Source organism: Hyaena hyaena, unplaced genomic scaffold, assembly GCF_003009895.1.
Source record: "Hyaena hyaena isolate Hyena2069 unplaced genomic scaffold, ASM300989v1 scaffold_1346, whole genome shotgun sequence".
In the NCBI taxonomy this organism is placed as follows: domain Eukaryota; kingdom Metazoa; phylum Chordata; class Mammalia; order Carnivora; family Hyaenidae; genus Hyaena; species Hyaena hyaena.
In genome coordinates this window covers 307085-325322 of record NW_024081978.1, presented here as the reverse complement: position 1 = coordinate 325322, position 18238 = coordinate 307085, and the positions used below count along the sequence as shown (strand labels likewise).

Genomic DNA, 18238 nt, shown 5'->3' with positions numbered 1-18238 from the left:
CCACCTGTAAGCCCCCCCACCCCCCCGCCACTCCCAGGTTGAAAGGCTGGCATCTGGGAGTAGTGTGGTTTATCCAGAGCGCGCACCCCCCAGCTCTGCTTCCTCGGCAAAGCCTGATTCTCTAGAAGGCCAAACTTGTTCGCTTGCCCACTGGGGTGCCCCGTGGTGGCAGAGGATGGGCTGGTAAAACATGGGCTTCTCGCGAGTCTGGGCCACCTGTGCCCTGGCCAGCCCATAACTAACAGCAGGTGGACAAGCCCGCTCTTGTGAGGAAATGGTCGTATATCGTTGGGTTCCTCGTAAACCTACCTCTAACTCCTTGCTTATTTTCCTTCTCAGTAGGACGCCTTGTCTAAGGAGCGGAAAACCAAAGGGCAGGTGGAGAGGCCAGGGAGGCAGGACGGACCATCCGATACCATCCGACACCTAACCATCGCCCATCCCACCCCCCCACCCCCGGCCCAGCCACATCCCGTGTAACATAAGTGGTGCCCACCGTGTTTGCACTTTCGATAACTCTCATTTGCGCGTTTTCTTTTTGGTTTCATTTTTTAAACACCAGTATCTAATACCACAGTGGGAAAAGGAAAGGGAAAAAGACTGTTGATTCTCTTATTGTATGTTTTTGGATCTGCTACTGACAACTTTGAGGGTTTTTTGGGGGGAGCGGGGGAGGGCATTTGTTGCTGGGACTGAGAAGAAAGAGATTTATATACTGTACATAAATATATATGTAAATTGTATAGTTCTTTTGTACAGGTGTTGGCATTGCTGTTTGTTTATTCCACCCCCTTCCCTGCTCTCATGGGGCTCTGGACACACGACCCAGCTTCCTAGAACCCAGAACTGCACCCCCAGCCATTCCGGAGACCGACCCCTGTGTGCGTGTGCACATATCATAGACTCCATGGCGTCTTTTCTGGGGGAGAGGAGGGCACTGCCCCCTGCTTTAATGTCAGATCTGGCAAATCACTGGGAGGCTGGCCTTCTCAAGCAAGGCTGGGGGGCAGGTGGGAGTTGCGCCTAGAGGGCAGGCAACAGCCAGCCCTGGCTCCAGATCCCCCTGCCCACGTGTTCCTGCTCTCCAGACCGTCAGGCAGCCCAGACTCCATCCGTGGCGGCACCCATATCTTTGTGACCCACCGCGCAAACGATCCTCAGATGATTTGCATTAGGCCGCTTGAAACATTTTCACCCACATTCAGCTTCTACTCTCTGTAAAGCATGAGAGGGGAGGCAAAGAAGAAAACGACACACAGTGGGGCCTTCTATTTAGTAGATTTTTGATGTGTAAGTGATGGAGGGAAGAGGACAGAAGGCCCACACTGATGAGTGCAGTGCCAGCCTCCTGCAAATGCACGAGTGAGGCTTCCCGAGACAGACTCTCTCAGCAGCAAGGTCAGACCGGGGCTTCTCACCCCCTTTCTCTCTCCTCTGCCATCCTGACCTCAGTGGTTACCACAGGCTGGAGTGGGGAGCTCAGTGAGTCACCTCGTTGTTAACTCAGTAGTTTCTTTGGTTTTTAACCCAATACTGAGATTCTTCCTGTTCCTCCCAGATGCTTCTTAGGCTTCCCAGGCTCAAGGCCAATTCCAGAGCGAAACTGATCTTGGGCCTCCTGCCTCTGCCTCCTTTAGAAGCGCAGGGATAATAGCCCAGCTAGGGAGGGAAATCCAGACCTAGTTTTCCGCACACATTTTCCTGGGATTCCGTTGTGGGCTGTCCAGCCTTCCGCTGCCCCGGTGGCTGTGCCCATTCAGACAGTGTCAGAGAGCAACAAGTGACACTTAGCATCTTTTCCCATGGGCCGCCATGGTGGTGTCAAAGGAAAGCGAGTAGCCCAAGACTGACGCCCCTGTCGGATGGCTCTTGGGAATCTGGCCTCCTCTCATATCCCAGCCAGCATTCTCATAAGCGCACCCGCCATGGCAGACTGTGTGTCCCATTTGGGGTCTGGAAGGCATTGGCACCATAAAGCACCGGCCCACTCAAGGCCCTGCTGAGGGAGGGCCCAGCGAGGGGGAGCGCAGCTTTCTCAGGACATGCTCTGGCGGGGCCTCAGGCTAGAGAAGGTTCTTGCTCTCGCGGAGCAAGTCCTGGAAGGTATCTCAGGGGGACTGGAGGCCCTATCCCAGCATGGTAGGGAGGAAGGGGAGCCCCCCACCCCCACTGGCCTGGACCAGATGACTTGGTGTGCTACATGGACCTTCCTGGACGCCCCGGGCCTGAAGGAAGCAGGAAAGAGAGGGCGCCCCCCTGTGGAAATTCAGAACCCACCCCCTCAACCTTGCCATCTGCTCTGTCCCACACGTGTAGGCGGCGTTGTGTGGCTTTCCTTTGTGAGGAGGGGGGGCGGAGACTATTTGTAGCTTGTTTTATAAAAAATAAAAATGGTAAACCTTGGTAGCTGCTGCCTCTTTCTTTGGGTGGCTTCCTCTGACGGAAAGGTTTCTTTCTCTTCAACGTTTGGGGTTTTCCCTGGCCCCAGTGCCCTTACTCTAAGTCCGAGTTGTCGGGCTAGGAGGGAACCCTCGAGTGGCTACGAGGTGTCCCCACGCTTTGCCATGAGGACATTGACCCATCCCTCTGGCCCTCGCCTTCCATGTTTGCAATCTCTGTGGTTCTCCCTCTTACCTCCCCAGACAGCCACCCCCACAAACCCTCACTGGAATGTAGTGAACGTTGCTGGCAGTGCCTTGGGGGTGGGGCTGGGGTGTGGGGCGGGGGGGGAGCCTGCTCTGTGGCTTCAGGCTGGTGGAGGTGGGCACACTGGCCATATTCCCCATCTCAAGACCCCAGGTGGGAAGCAGTTGTGGACAGGGTGCAGCCCCCAAAGGGGTTCATGCTGCCTCTGTTCCAATTTTATGGGGGTACATATTCAGGTCGAGGCCGCTAGTCTGGTTCACAGCTGGAGGGCTTCAGGGCGGGGCTTGGCAGCCAAGGTGAGGCTCTAGATTTTCTCTGATGCCGCTGGCATCTCTTCCTTTCGCCCCCTCTGCCCATGCACAGCTGTCCCTGGAAATGACTTCCCCGCCACCCTCCGAGAACCTTCCCAAGATTTCTTTTGCCTCACTCCACCACGTTGTCCTTTGCAGGTGAAGAGAGGATAACTCCTCTTGAAAATTCTCCCCTAACCCTTTCTGCAGCTATGTGTTCCTGGGAAAGAGTCTAGGACCTTGAATGTCATCATACAGGTTTAGTGCTGACACTGTGTCTCCAGACTCGCTCCAGGCTCCAGCACTCCCCGGGTCTACAGGCCCTCCTGTATTTAACACCACAGCCCAGTGACACACCAGTCTTTGTCCCCATTTCACAGGATTCGGTCTTGAGAGTCCGGTGGCTTGCTGGTGGCACCCACCCTCTGCTGGACCCCTTCCTTGAGGGCTAGAATAGCAACCTCTTCCCTCCCGTCCAGCTCAGACCCCAGGTGCTTGCATTCAGCTATGAGTGCAGTTTTTCTCTGAGCAGTTACAATTTAAAAAAAAATTTTTTTTCAATGTTTATCTATTTTTGAGGGAGAGAGAGAGAGAAAGAGTGAGCAGGGGAAGGGCAGAGAGAGGGAGACCCAGAATCTGAAGCAGGCTTCAGGCTCTGAGCTGTCAGCACAGAGCCCGACGTGGGGCTTGAACTCATGAGCCGTGAGATCATGACCTGACCTGAAGTCAGATGCTTAACCGACCGAGCCGCCCTGGCGCCCCTCTCTGAGCAGTTTGGAGTCTCATTAAAAGCCCACTGGTTTGCAGAGGCCTCTCATAGGTGTCAGGGGTTTGAGGGAGAGAAATGTGGGGGGACATTTGGCCACACGGGATGTCAGTGGGAGACTTGGGGCAGACCTAGCCTCCAGCAGAGATACCCAGTGTGACATGGGAGAGGACAGGTCTGAGCTCACACCTCGGTGTGGGGCCAGCCTGCAGCCCCAGTCAGCTGGGGCTCTGCTCTCTCCGAGGACGGGAAGACCATCAAAGAAAAGAGAGATCCCTTCTATTTCTTCCTTTGCCAAGAGGCTCCCGAGCCATGCCTAGCCTCTGTGGGGAGAGAAGGATCGGGGACCTTTCCAATCAGGATGTGGACTTGTACTACCATCAGAAGGAGGGGCCTGCAGATGGGTACGCACCCCTGGTCCTCTGGGGGCCCAAGGGGGCTGGGAAGCTGACAGCGCCCACCACCTTTCAGAAAAAATCCCAGAGAGAGAGCCAGGCTGGTCATCTGGCCATTTACTCCCAAGTTCCCGAGTGACCCCCACAAGGCCACAAGTGTGGCTGAAGACCTCTGTGGCACTCCCATCATCTGCCCTGTGGCACTTGCCTTTTTATCCATTGCTCAGGTGGGGACATGAAACGTGACCTTCCTCGTGCAGTGCCACCAAATCACGCCCTCACCCCTACAGCCTGGGTCACCAGTCCCCTTGGTATGACTTCCATGAACTGATACAGAGAAGGGTCATGACCTTGGTTATATGCCTGCCACCAAATGTGCCCATGCTTGCTGGTAGGTGCCCAGAGTAGAATTAGAAATATTTAGCAAACAACTCTGGTTTCTATCACAACGTAGATTATCTTTGCGTTTTCTTTTCTGTTGATTAAAAATTTGCAATCCCTACATTGCCCAAGAACAAAAGGACTTGCTTTTCTTTCTGTATTTTAGAGAGTGAGCATGTGCATGAGGAGAAGGGCAGAGAGAGAGAGAGAGAAAGAGAAAGAGAGAATCCTAAGCAGGCTCCATGCTCAGTGCAGAACCTCATGCAGGGCTTGATGCCACGACCCTGGGATCCTGACCTGAGCTGCAATCAAGTTAGATGCTCAACCGACTGAGCCACCCAGGGGCCCCAGGACTTGTTTTTCACAGTTTACGGGGTGCATTTTATGTCCATTGCTCTGACAGATCACATTTATGTACAGTATAAATGCACCTTCCCTCCTGGGAGCTCTCAACCCCCACCCAGAAGCTGCAGCTCTATGACCAAGCTCTGCAGTGCTTGAGAAGTCCGAGAGGGTCGGAAGACCCAGGTGACTGGGGGGCGGTAGTTGATTGAGGAATCTCAGGACCCGGGGGACAAACATGAAGGTTGTTTCCTCTGTGGACACTATTTTCTGTAGCTTCCTTCCACGGCGCAGCGGGTGCCTCACCACAACTTCTTGGTTACTTCGCTTCTTTATAAGCTCAGTTCTGCCCGCTACAAATGTCAGTCTTCAGCTTGATCTAGACCCTTCTCCCCCCACCCCCCTGCCCTGGCACACTCTTGAGCCGTCACCCTGACTGCTGGGAGGAGATCAGGGCTACGGCCACGCTCTGAGACAGCCCCTCCTCTGCTTTCTCATGACTCAGCTCTTCTGAGTGATGGGGCCGTGGAGAGAGCGGAAACTTTGACAACAGCCGTGTTCCCCTCTGTTCGCTGTGGAGGCCTCTCCGATTAGCCGTGTGGTAGGTGCCCCAATGCTGGCTCTCGTAGGGGGGCCACGGCACGTCCTAGAGTGGGGCCTCCCCACCGCATCGGGCCTTTCTGTGGGAAATCCAGCCCTGACTTGACCTCTTCTGTACTTCTCCACACCAGGATTCCCCACGCCCACTTCGTACTAAGGAGCCTGCCTTTGGTTTTGTGTCTGTGACATGGCTCGTGCCTGGGTCCCTTCGGGGGTGTCCCTTCACCCATGAAAAACGCGCGCATCATTGCGCCAGTGCAAGGTAGGCCTCGGTGCCTCCTGTCTGGGCGCTGCCTCTCCCCTGCCTTGCAAGTCGGCTTCATCACAGACGCAAAATGTGGTGTCGGACCTTTGGCAGGTCTCACTCTCCAGAAGCAGTTCTCTCTGAGTCTCCCTGCTTCTCCAGCTTCACGGAGAGCGGGAGAAGAAGTGCAGTGATTCCTGGCCCTCTCCCTCCTCTCTCTCCCCCAGCCTTCTCTACTGGATTGGGATGGGGAAGGGTGGCCAGTTGCAGAAATGTTTCAAGTATTATGTCCTCTTGGGGGAGGGCGTCAGGGTCCAGCTGTCGCTCTTTAGGATATGGGATACTTAGCATCCTTTTTCCTAGTTTGGGCCCTAATCAGTAATTCTGGGGAAATAGAGATGGCCTTCCTCAAAGTCCTGTTATTGTGGGTTTAGGGACAGATGCAAAAGATCCCGGAGAGAATCCCCCAGCAGCTCCTACCCCAGGACCAGGGACTTCTGGGCTCCCATCATCTGCGGCCGCTAGTGAGGCTGCTGCCCCAGATAGCTCGGTCCTTAGGGCATCTACCCCAGAGCCAGCTGGGCCCCTGAGGACCCACTCATTTTCACTCCTCGTACGGTCCTCTGGGCTGTGTGAAAACATGGTCAACATTCCCACAAGGACCCCCCTGCAATGCCGGCCCAAGGGAAGGCGTTGGGTCTCTTTAACGGGAGTCCTTTAGAGATGAGAGCTGTAACTGCAAGACGAAGCCACCGTCTTTCTGGTGTTCCCAGGCTCCCCTTGCCCAGTGTTCAGCGATTCTCTCCTTTAGGCGGCCTCCTCCCTGTCAGAGACAGCAATGCTGCTTTCTGGAGACCCGGGTAGAGCAGTGCTGGGCTGAGTGGACTTCAGGATGGTTGAGCTGACCTCCCCGTACTCAAGTCCCTTCAAAACCCTCAACTGGGTGTGGAACGGGCCGGGTGGGAACCAGGACGCCGCACAGCCAGAGAGCAGAGCCGGGCTCCAGGCTGGCGGCAGGAGGGTGGGAAAGCTTTGCAGCATTATCCAGGAGGGGGTGGGGGCGGCAATGGGGCAACAGCAGAAGATGATGAAGAGGACCCCAGGGCAGCAGCAAACCCCAGCTGAGGTGAGAGAGTAGGGGTCTGCGTGGTCCTAGACACCTGTGGCGTTAATTCCCAGGAGGAGGGAGAGTCAGATCAGCATCTCACCCGCTTTAGCTACTGAGCCACCGCCTTCGCCTTCGGGTAGCTCCCTTCGCCTTCGCAGACCTAGATTCCTTCTGGTCACGCTCTGTGCTCTGCTGCACCCACAGCTGGTCTTGCATCAAAGGCTCATGTGTTTCAGGGGAAGGGGGAGGCACACGCCGGGAGGGCAGGGGTCCAGACAGGCTGAGGGCCAACAGAGAGAAGAGGGGCTGGTGCCGAATGGGGAGATGCGGCAAACACACCTTCAGCAAGGGGGGCGGCTGTGAGAAGGCCCCCTTGGACGGGATCCACATTATGGGGTTAGCAGGAAAGGAAGAAGAAAACGAGGAGAGGAGATGTGCGCGCTTAGGGAGGAGGTAAGATGCAGATGGAAGACTAGGTGGAGACGCGCAGGGGGCGGGAGAAGGAAGGCAGGGCGTAGTCCGAGGAGGGGAGGAGGGCCCGAGAGAGGCTGGCGGGCTGGTCCCAGGAGAAAAGGCCCGGGAGTGGGGATGACAGGCATGCTGGGGGTGGAGGAAGAGGGGTGGGAGGAATGAGGCACCTCAAGCTGGAAAAACAAACTAGAAAGAGGCTAAGGTGTCGTCTCTGCTAGGCTGTTGGTGTTTGAGGTTGTCGCATTTGTGACCAGAAGGTTGGCAGGGCAGGGCGTGGGCTAGTTTCAGTCCAGAATAGATGCTCAGGCGACTTGTGACTGCACTTGAAGTCTGCTACTGAGATTGTCCGTCTCACCCTCCAGCCCCGGTGTCTGTAGCATCCGGGCTCCTGGACACCTCCACTCAGGTGCCCCTCAGCCCCCAAAACTCCATATGCCTAAAAGTGGACGCATCATCCTGGCCCTCCAGTCAGTCACCACGTCTGTAAGTCATCCCTTCACTAATTCTCTGTGCCCTCCTCTCCACCCGCACTGCCGCCATTCCATCTCTTCCTGCAAGAGTCCATCACTGTGAATGGCCCCTGGTCTCTACCCACTCCCCATCTCTGGGACTGAGTTAAGTGAAAGGCAAATCAGATCATGCTACTCTTCTTTTTAGAGCCCCTCAGTGTGTGTGTGGGGGGGGGGGAGGAGCACTGACTTGTGTCCCCAAACATTCATGTATTGAAGCCCTAACTTCCAATGTGACTGGATTTGAAAACGAGCCCTTAAAGGAGGTACTTAAGATTAAATGAGGTCAGAAAGGTGGGACCCTCATCCAACAGAACTGGTGTCCTTATAAGAAGAGGGAGAGGGGCACCTGGGTGGCTCAATTGGCTAAGTGTTCAACTCTTCTTTTTTCTAATTTTTAAAAATGTTTTATTTCTAATTAAGAGAGAGAAGGAGAGACAGAGCGTGAGCAGGAAGGGTCAGAGAGAGATTGGGGCAGAATTTGAAGCAGGCTCCAGGCTCTGAGCTGTCGGCACAGAGCCAGGATGCAGGGCTCGAACCTGTGAACGGCGAGATAATGACCTGAGCTGAAGTCAGTTGCTTAACCGACTGAGCCACCCAGGTGCCCCTAAGTATTCAACTCTTGATTTCAGCTCAGGTCATGATCTCACAGTTGTGAGATTGAGCCCCATGTCAGGTTCCATGCTGAGCATGCAGTCTGCTTGGGATTCTCTCTCTCTGTCTTCCTCTGCCCTCCCCACCCCCCACCTCCACTTGTGGGCACGGGCTCTCTCAACTAAAAAAGAAGAAGAAAAAGAGACACCAGAGAATGTCTCTGTGCAATGAAAATGCTACTTAGTGAGAAGGTGGTCATTTGCAAGCCAGGAAGAGGCCAAACCAGAAACCAACCCTGATGGTACCTTGACCATGAACATCTAGCTTCCAGAACTGTGAGAAAATAAGTTTCTGTTGTTTAAGCCACCTGCCTATGGTATTGAGTCACGGTCACCAGAGTGGACTAACACAAAAGCTTCTGGGAGAAATCCAGTCGCCTCAGTTTGTTTATTTATTTATTTTTAATTTTTTTTATAGTTTATTTTTGAGACAGAAAGAGACAGAGCGTGAGTCGGGGAGGGGCAGAAAGAGAAGGAGACACAGAATCTGAAGCAGGCTCCAGGCTCTTAGCTATCTGCACAGAACCCGACACCGGGCTTGAACCCTCAAACCGCGAGATCATGACCTGAGCCAAAGTCGGATGCTTAACCGACTGAGTCACCCAGGCGCCCCCAGTCACGTCAGTTCAGCCTAAGAAACTAAACTCCTTGGTCTGGTCCTCTTCTTCAGACACTCCTCCCACGCACAATTGCCTGCAAAATATACAACCTCATCATTGCAATACTGACATGCTGCCCCGGTGCACATTCAGTGCACTCTGCAAGTCATAAAGTGATGGTGCTCTGTGCCACCTGCTACTCAACGCCTTCCCATTTCATGTCTTCTCCTGAAACAACAGTGACGTCCACACATAAACAATCACAAATCTACCATGCAGTGTGATGTATAAATTACAGCACTTATGTATTTTAGTCCCCCCAAACTCTAAAGTAAAGAACAGTATCTTAAGTATGTAACTGAGTGAAAAATAGAAGACTTAAGTACCTTAGGGGACACAGTCAAGGTCACCCTGACAGTAATAGGAGAGCACATCTTCACACATAATAAACCACTCTCTGCTCTCAATCATTTCTCCTCACAGCATCACTAACCTGCCTGGAATAAAGCCCTCATCTGTCTTTATGGCTAACGATGCCTGGTCTTTCAAAACTTGGTTCACTACGTCTGAATCTTGGTGCTTTTCCTGAATGCTCCCAAACTACCCTGTTTATAGTCCTGAGCTTTCAGGGGGAATGTAGTTAAAACTGGAGTCTCTATTTTAAGGTCTTTTCTTTTCTTTTTAATGTTTATTTATTATTTTGAGAGACATAGAGAGAAGGAGGGACAGAGTCTGAGCGAGGGAGAGGCAGAGAGAGAGGGAGACACAATATGAAGCAGGCTCCAGGCTCTGAGCTGTCAGCACAGAGCCCAATGCAGGGTCGAACACCCAGACCGCAAGATCATGACCTGAGTGGAAGTTGGATGCTTAACTGACTGACACACCCAGGCACCTTATATTTTAAGGTCCTTTCTTAACTTATCATGGCAGGGGGCAGTTAGCTGACATCTTTGAGTTAGCGAAAAGATTTTTATTTTTTGCTTGATTTTTTAAAATGAACTAAGATTAAAACAAAAATATCCCCACAGTAACAATAACTATTCTTCTTGCTAATGTTTGAAACTCTATCCAGGCATCACTTCTGTTTGGAAAGAATCTCCAACTTCTTTGTTCATTACATGCTGCTTTAGAATCTAATGCTGCTGCTTCCTACATCCATGCTAGCACGTATCCCTACCAGGAAATAATCATTAATTCTCATGTCTGCTCCTTCCCCTAGACAGGAGCCACCACCTTAAGGCTTAGAATATCTTGCAAAGTTGAATGAAGGCAGTTATAGGAAAGCATTTAAAAGGTGTATGAGAAGGGCACCTGGGTGGCTCAGTTGGTTAAGTGTCGACTTGGGCTCAGGTGCTGATCATGTGAAACCTGCTTGGGATTCTCTCTCCCTCTCTGTAGCCCTTCCACTCTCTCTCTTTTCAAAGTAAATAAACTTAAAAAAAAAAAAAGTAAAGAGTGTATGAGAGATATTGAGATGTTTACATAGGAAGAATTATGCAATTAGCACATTTAGTGGTAAAATTGGATACATGAATAGAAAGACACCGAGGTTGTATTTACAAAGCAATATTGCTATCTGCATATTTGAGCATGTAATGAGATGTATATGAGATTGATGGCGAGGGAACATTAGACATAATGATTGTAACAGTGGACTCCACCTTTGAACATGCATCAGATGCATGGAAGGCTTGTTAACACTACAGTTTGCTGGGACCCATCCCCAGTGGGCTGGAGTCAGGGTGGAGCCTGAGAATCTGCATGTGTAATAAATTCCCTGGTGATGCTTTTGTTACTCATCTGGAACTATACTTTGAGGATCATTGGTTTAGAGTTTGGTTTCTAGTATCAGATGGATTCCAGTACACATTCTGGTGCTGCTAAGAAGTATTTGGGTGACTGGGTAAATCACTAGTCTGCTCTGAGTCTCAGTTTCCTCATCTGTAAAATGAGGATAATGATCTTTTCTCACAGGGTGGTCATGCTGGCTCAGTGAGATAATGAAGGCACAGTGCACAGTGCACAGTGCCTGGTACAAAGCTGGGGCTCATTCTGTGAGCCGTCCTCCTCCCCCTCTTCCTCTGCATCATCAGTGAACTTTGGTGTTGGGAGGAAGCTGGGAAATCACCTGCTTTATTGCTTATACGTGAAAAACGCAAGACCCCATAAGTGAAGTGGCCTTCTCCAGATCAGGCACCTAACTTGTGGTAGAGCCAGAATTAAAACCCTATTTCTTGTGACCCTGAAAGTAGTACCCTTAATAGCACTTCCTTTGGTAATCTAAAGAGGGGTGTGACATGTATGAACAGAAAAGTCCATTAACCATGGCAAAAGGAGTGTGTCTACTGCAATGTGGAGGGGTGCATCATGTCAGTATCTAAAACCCAAGATGTTTAAGGAGGAGATGCATGAGATATATTTGCTGAGGCAGTGAAATAAGGGAGAAATAGCATGATGGGATGTGCATTCCATTGCAAAAAGCTGTTATTACGGTGAGAGAACTCCTTAAGGAGAAGCTAAGGGTGAAGGGACAACTTAATGTCAGTAGCAAAGCCACATATCAGGGCAGGGAGGGGCAGTGAAGAGCATCGAGTATGGAGTCTCCACCTGGCTTGCTATGCCCTAGTTGTGTGTCATTGAGCAGCTAGCATCACCTGCCTGGGCCTCTTCCATGTTTGCACTTGTGAGTGTCTACTATATGTCAGGCGCTTTGCTAGGTTGGTTCTCTCATAAAATCGTTGCAACAACTCTATACGGTGTGCCGGGAATCACTGGCCTGACGCTCTAAGTCCCTTCTTTCCCCTTCTCTGCCTGCCGTCTGCTCTGCACGGGAGGCTGGCTTTATGAACTGCATCAGTGGCTCCTGTGTCCTCTGGATACAAGGAGTCTAGAAGGAAACTGGGTTGGGAAGTGAGAGGGCAAGGAGGACAGGAAGTTACTCTCCTGGTCCTTCCAGGGAGGCTGCCTTGGGCTGGTTGTGTTTTAAAACTGAAACTGCTCTTCTCTAAAAGGCTTATCTACAGGACTCTCCTTCTCAGATCCAAAAACCTCTTCTCCTCTGAAACTTATGCCAAGGGGTGGTAACAGCTCTGCTGCTGTTGGTCCTGGGTTTCCAACACTGTCCACCACTGGACTATCCCAATTTCAGTGTTCCATTTGCTTCTACTGGGGTTCTGACTGACACAGAATTGACAGTGGAAGTGGTCCCAGGAAGCAAACTTATACAATGGGACTCTGGTTTGGGTTGATCATTTGTGAGCAGCCCAAGGATAACTTCCTTGATGAGGGCATGTGGGACACTAGTAGCTCATGGTAGATGGTGGCACCATGATAACTCAACTTATCACGGAAGGTGGCGTGGTGTAAGATGGAGGGCAAGGTGTTGGGAGATCAAGCGGTGCTAGCACATAGTCACCAGAGCAATAACAGTGATTATAAAAGATGTGGAGTCACTTGATTCTCTGTATGACCTTAGACATCATACATAGGGGAAAAAGACAAATTAAAAGCTATAATGTGCATAAGGACAAGTGGAAGTACTCCCCAGAAAACTCTAAAGCGGTCCTTCCTCTCCTGTAGGCACTGGGAAGACAAGGATACTGACCAAGCCCATCACTATTGTTAAGTACATGCTTAGTATCATTAGTTCTCTTAAGGACATGGGTGGGGAAGAAACCAAGTGACATGTGACTTACTCATGGAAAACTGGTGCCTTACCCCCAAAACTATAAAATTAGACTTGCAAGGCAGCATTCCGTTATAAAATAGAAGGTACAAATATTGAATCCAGGTCAGTCAGGCCAAGAAGACACCAATAAGCTGCAAAAACAGGTGACTTAGACTCCTGTGGTACCTGTACCTGCAGCTGTGATGCCTATCCTTCAGCCACACTATAGTTTCATAGAGAATTCCCCACAACCAGTTAACAACAAGGAGAAAGCACAAAACCAATTCGGGAGTGGATCTGCACAGTGTGCCAGCACCAGCCAGAGGTGAACAGCGCCATGCTATAGCCCTACTTGGGCAGCCCTCAAAGACTGTAGTGAATGGAAATCCTGCCAGGGTCCAGAACATCAGGCAGTGTATGTGATTGTCCACTTTGGCCTGAAATGTGGGTCTACACTGACTCATATGCAGCAGATAATGGGTGACTGGATATTGAGGCTTTGAAAGAAAGTTAACTGGTGATAAGAAAGTTTGGGGAAGGTATGTATGTATGGACCTCTTAAATGAGACCTATAGTGTGAAGATACCAGTGTTCTAAATGAATGCCATCCTGAGAACAATCAAGGTAGTGGAGGCTCCATATAATCAAGTGGACAAGCTGACTCCTGCTATGGAGCTTAACTGGCCTTTTCCCTAGTCACTCTGATGATGCTTGTTCAATGGACCCGTGTGTATGTAATATGGCCTGGCAATAGGCATGGAGGGTATGCTTGAGTTCAATTACATGGGTCCCCTCACTGAGTTTCATCTGCCTCATCCAGGGATGAATAGACAACCTGCTAATAGCAACTGCTAAGCCCTTGATATGGTACGATCTCTCATAACAATCAACTAGTTACTAGTTGATTGAGGTTGATTACATTGGATCATTCCCATCATAGAGGAGGTAGCAGTTAGTCATCACAGGGGATGGACACAAATTCTAGGTGTGGATTTGCCCATAGAATTCCTGGTAACATCTTCATTCATTGATTTCAGAACGTCTTATCCATTGCCATGATATCTTTCACAATATTGCCTCTTATCAGAGGCACTAGTCTTGGCACATTGCCCATTACTAAAAGGCAGCTAGCTTGATATAATATTGGAATGACCTGATTGACACTCAGATACAGTACCAGTTAGTTAAGTTGGGTTGCTATCCTACTGAGTGGACTTATGCTTTAAATTAGAGATCAGCATATAGTGTTGACTGCCCCTTAGACAGGACTCATAGGTCTGGAGACCAAGGGGTAGAGATGAGGTGATCCTCCTCATGATTAAGCCTAATAAGCCCCTTGAAGAGTTTTGCTTTTTGTTCCTACAACCTTGGGCTCAGTAGATTTTGAGGCCCTAATGCCCAAGGGAGAAATGCTACCACCAGGGAACAGTTATGGTTCTCACAATTTAGAAGCTGAGTCTGCCTCCTTGTCATTCGAGGCACTTTATGCCAATAAACCAATAAGCAGAGTAGGAGGTCACTTAACTGGCTGGGTGATTATCCTAATTATTGGAGGAAATTGCATTGCTGTTACACAATGAGAAAAAGGACTGTGTTTGGAGCCTGGGGATTCACTGGGGATGTCCGTTGCCTGAAAGACCTGGTCAATAAAGAAACTGGAGCAACATACCAAGAATTCAAATTTTGTGGGAATGAAGGTTGGAGTCACCCCTCCAGCTGAGGTGCTGGCTGAGAGTCATGGGGCATGGAATGGCTGGTAAAAGATGACAGCATTACACAGTAGGAGGTGATGCATAGAAACTACTACTCACAGGTAGTCATGGTACTGTCCTCTTACAGATGAGACAGATGAGACGGAAGTAATATTTTAGGGTGACCAACCATTCCAGTTTTCCAGGACTGAGGGTTTCCTGGGACATAGGATTTCAGTGATAAACCTAGGAAAGTCCTTGGAAAATGAGAATGAGTCATCCTATTTATGCTTGTCACGTTCTCCATTGATAAATACTACGAAATAAAATAATGTCTGTCTTACATACCCAACAGGTGCATGTGAAGATAATGAGTGGTTACTTTGGAATCTGGTAGACCTAGATGTTGAGTCCAACCCTGCTACTTACTTGTGGGATGACCCTGGGGAGACTACTTAGATTCTCTCAAGGCTTCACCTCCTTCTGCAAGCCCACAGGTATTTCTGTCCACATGACTTGTGTTATTTGTTACACAGAAGACTCTACGTGGCCTGTTGCCCCTTTCCATGTCACTCTTTCTTTGGCACGAAATATATTCTTCTCACTTTTCCACTGGGCCAAGGGGCATCCCTGACTTGGGGATCCTGGTGCCCATTGGTCATCCCTCCACGTCTTAACCTCTATGTCCCATACAGGCCTGCTTCTTCCACAGAAGCAAGGCTATTGAGTTTTCCCCCATCTCCATGGAGCCTGCCTGCCACAACACATGGAGGGATGGCATGTTGGACTTGGTGGCCTGAGGCCATCCACTTCCTCCCTGGAGCACTTCCAGGCCTCTCGAACATTTCAAACCTTAATTACACAAATTATAAAGTATTTTACCACAAACGAAGTGAAAGGAACATTTCCAGCATGTATGCCGGATACTGGGCACTATGATAATTGCCTTTAAAAAAAATGGTTCATTTAACCTTTGCAACAACTGTACATTTGTATTGAAGAAACTGAGGCACAGGGAGGTTAAAGTCACTTGGTTAAAATCCCACAAATGTGAAAACGGTGGAACCTGTAGCACCAATATGTGAAAAACCAAAAGGCAAATACCTCAAGCCTCGATCTCATAGCAGATATCATATGCACAAATAGTTACAGAGGCCAGGTGGATCCTGTGAATGATAGAGGTGGGCTGGGTAGGGACTCTAGTGAATTGACAGCACAAACCCTGTCTACACGGGATGGCCACTTACCGGCTCCATCGGATTTTTGCCACATGATAATGCCCATGTAATATTTAAAATATTTAAAATTTATTTATTTTTGAGAGAGAAAGAGAGAGCATGAGCAGAGAAGGGGCAGAAAGAGTGGGAAACACAGAATCCAAAGCAGACTTCAGGCTCTGAGCTGTCAGCACAGAGCCTGGTGCAGGGCTCGAACTCACTACACTAACCACGAGATCATGACCTGAGCTGAGGTCGGAGTGAGCTTCACCGACTAAGCCACTCAAGTGCCCTATCATGCCCATGTAGTATGGCCAAAGAAGCCAAAGTCCACATTTTTACACAAAACTTTCCAGTGTCAAAACATTAATAATTATTAATAACACCAACAACCCACTTTGTTGATTAAACATGTCACTCTTCCTGGCCACCAAGTTTTAACTGCTACCCTGTGGTCATGGAAAGAGAAATTTGATTGAATGAGGATCCAAGCCAGAGGTGTTGATCATAGCGGAAGAGTGAATAAGTATTACACAGTGTAGAGAAGCAACCCTATTGATGCACCGTTCTAATAAACGGGGTTGAAAAGAAACAGAGTGACAGCGCACTCTGTTGATGCCGATGTCAGGATGAACCTGAGATACAGCAAAAAGGACTAAGACTAGAAATCAGGATCTAAGGATTTTGAGGCACTAGAATAGTTTCCCTTGGGTCATCTCCTTTCCAGATATATATAAGACAGATGATGAGGGGTGCCTAGGTGGCTCAGTTGGTTAAGCATCACTCTTGACTTCGGCTCAGGTTATAATCCCACGGTTCACGGGTTCGAGCCCCACATCAGGCTCTACACTGACTGTGCTTGAGATTCTCTCTCTCTGCCCTTCCCACTCTTTCTCTTTCTCTCTAAATAAATAAATAAATAAGAATGATGAATTCCCTTTGAGTTTATGAGGAAAGGCTAATCTCATTTCTTATAAAGACAGTTTGATTCCCCTGTTCTCTTCTGAAAATGTCATAAGTATCATATGATTCACTTACTAGGACAGTTTTCCAGGAATCTCTTTGGGGTACTCTTTCCTAAGATATCTTTTGAATCACCCCCTCTCTGGGGCCTGGTAACTCTCCATCATTAATTGTAATTAGATTCCTCAGCCCAAATCACTTTGCCATGGTGTAATTTCTCCTTTGGAAATTTCTACCTGTTTGGCTCTTACTGGAACACCGGTCCATTCAGCTGCCTCTAGAGGAAACTCCTTGCTCAGCAAGGATGGAGACAAAAGGGAGAAGGGAACCGAAGGAGAATAAGAGGGCCAGTTGCTGGCTGATTTCTTCTGCCTTCCCTTCCAGACTCTAGCTGTTTCTGAGGGACTCCTTCCCTGGCTAGATGAGCTTCCTGGGAATCTCATTCTCTGCTCTGGTGTTTGTCATCAAAGGCCGTGATATTCTGGGAAGAGCTTAGATTTGAAATCAGAAGACTTGTGTCTGTGTCCTGCCTCTAAGACCTATGTGCTCCTGGCAATCAGTTAGCCATTCAGAACTTCATTGATAAAATGAGAATAATATCCGCTTCTGTGTTTCTTATCCAGCTCAAACACATGTATAGAAACTACTTTTTATAAACCATAGAACTTCATGTACACATTGGTCAGATTGCTTTTGGCCATTGATATTACACCTGGGTGGCTCGGTTGGCTAAGTATCTGACTCTTGATCTCAGCTCAGGTCTTGATCCTAGGGTCATGAGTTCAAGCCCCATGCTGGGTACCACCCTGGGTGTGAAGCCTACTAAAAAAAAAAATTCTGGGGCACCTGGGTGGCTCGGTTGGTTAAGCATCCAACACTTGATTTTGGCTCAGGTCATGATCTCATGGTTTGTGAGGTTAAGCCCTGCGTCAGACAACTCAGAGCCTGCTTGGGATTCTCTGTCTTTCTGTCTCTCTCAAAAGTAAGCAAGTAAGTATATAAATAAATAAATAAACTTTTAAAATTCTATCTTTAGGGGTGCCTGGGTGGCTTAGTCGGTTAAGCGTCTGACTTTCGCTTAGGTCATGATCTCACGGTTCGTGGGTTCGAGCCCCACATCGGGCTCTGTGCTGACTGCCAGCTCAGAGCCTGGAGCCTGTTTCAGAGTCTGTGACTCCCTCTCTCTCTGGCCCTCCCCTGCTCATGCTGTCTCTCTCTCTCTCTCTCCTAGAAATAAATAAAACATTTAAAAAAATTTTTTTTAAATTCTATCTTTAATCACAGAGGGGTTGTGGCCGAGGTACACATTCACAAAGGTTCATCTTCTTGTAAAATGGAGTGGCCACTGGGAAGTGTTTGGCCAGCCAGGTCTGTATTTTCCAGTCTCCTTTGCATTTGGGTGGGATAAAGTAATGAGTGTCTACTAATGGAATATAAGCAAAAGTAAGCGAGTATCACTTCAGAGCCAAGGTGATTAGAAGTGTGTATTCCTTCTTTAATTTTCTTCCCATCTTCCACTGGATGAAGAGGACTCTAAGGCCTCAGAGAGTGGCAGAATTGCAAAATGAAAGGAAATCGGGTTCCTGAATCATCACGTGGAAGAGAGCCACCTGCTACTTGGGAACATCCTCATTGGATTATTACAAGAGCGAGAATCAGACTTTCATCTTGCCCAGTGTCTGTAATATCGGGGTTT

At 49.3% G+C, this 18238-nt stretch overlaps 1 protein-coding gene across 1 annotated transcript in view; it reads left to right on the top strand.

Annotated features, from left to right (window-relative positions):
* LOC120225148 (SPARC-related modular calcium-binding protein 1) overlaps positions 1 to 2406 on the top strand; it is a gene marked incomplete at its 5' end in the record, with an annotated part of 81752 nt that extends 79346 nt beyond the window's left edge. Inside the window, one exon of the mRNA XM_039223379.1 lies at positions 340 to 2406. The remainder of the gene's footprint in view (positions 1 to 339) is intronic.
* Between the last annotated feature and the right edge of the window lie 15832 nt (positions 2407 to 18238).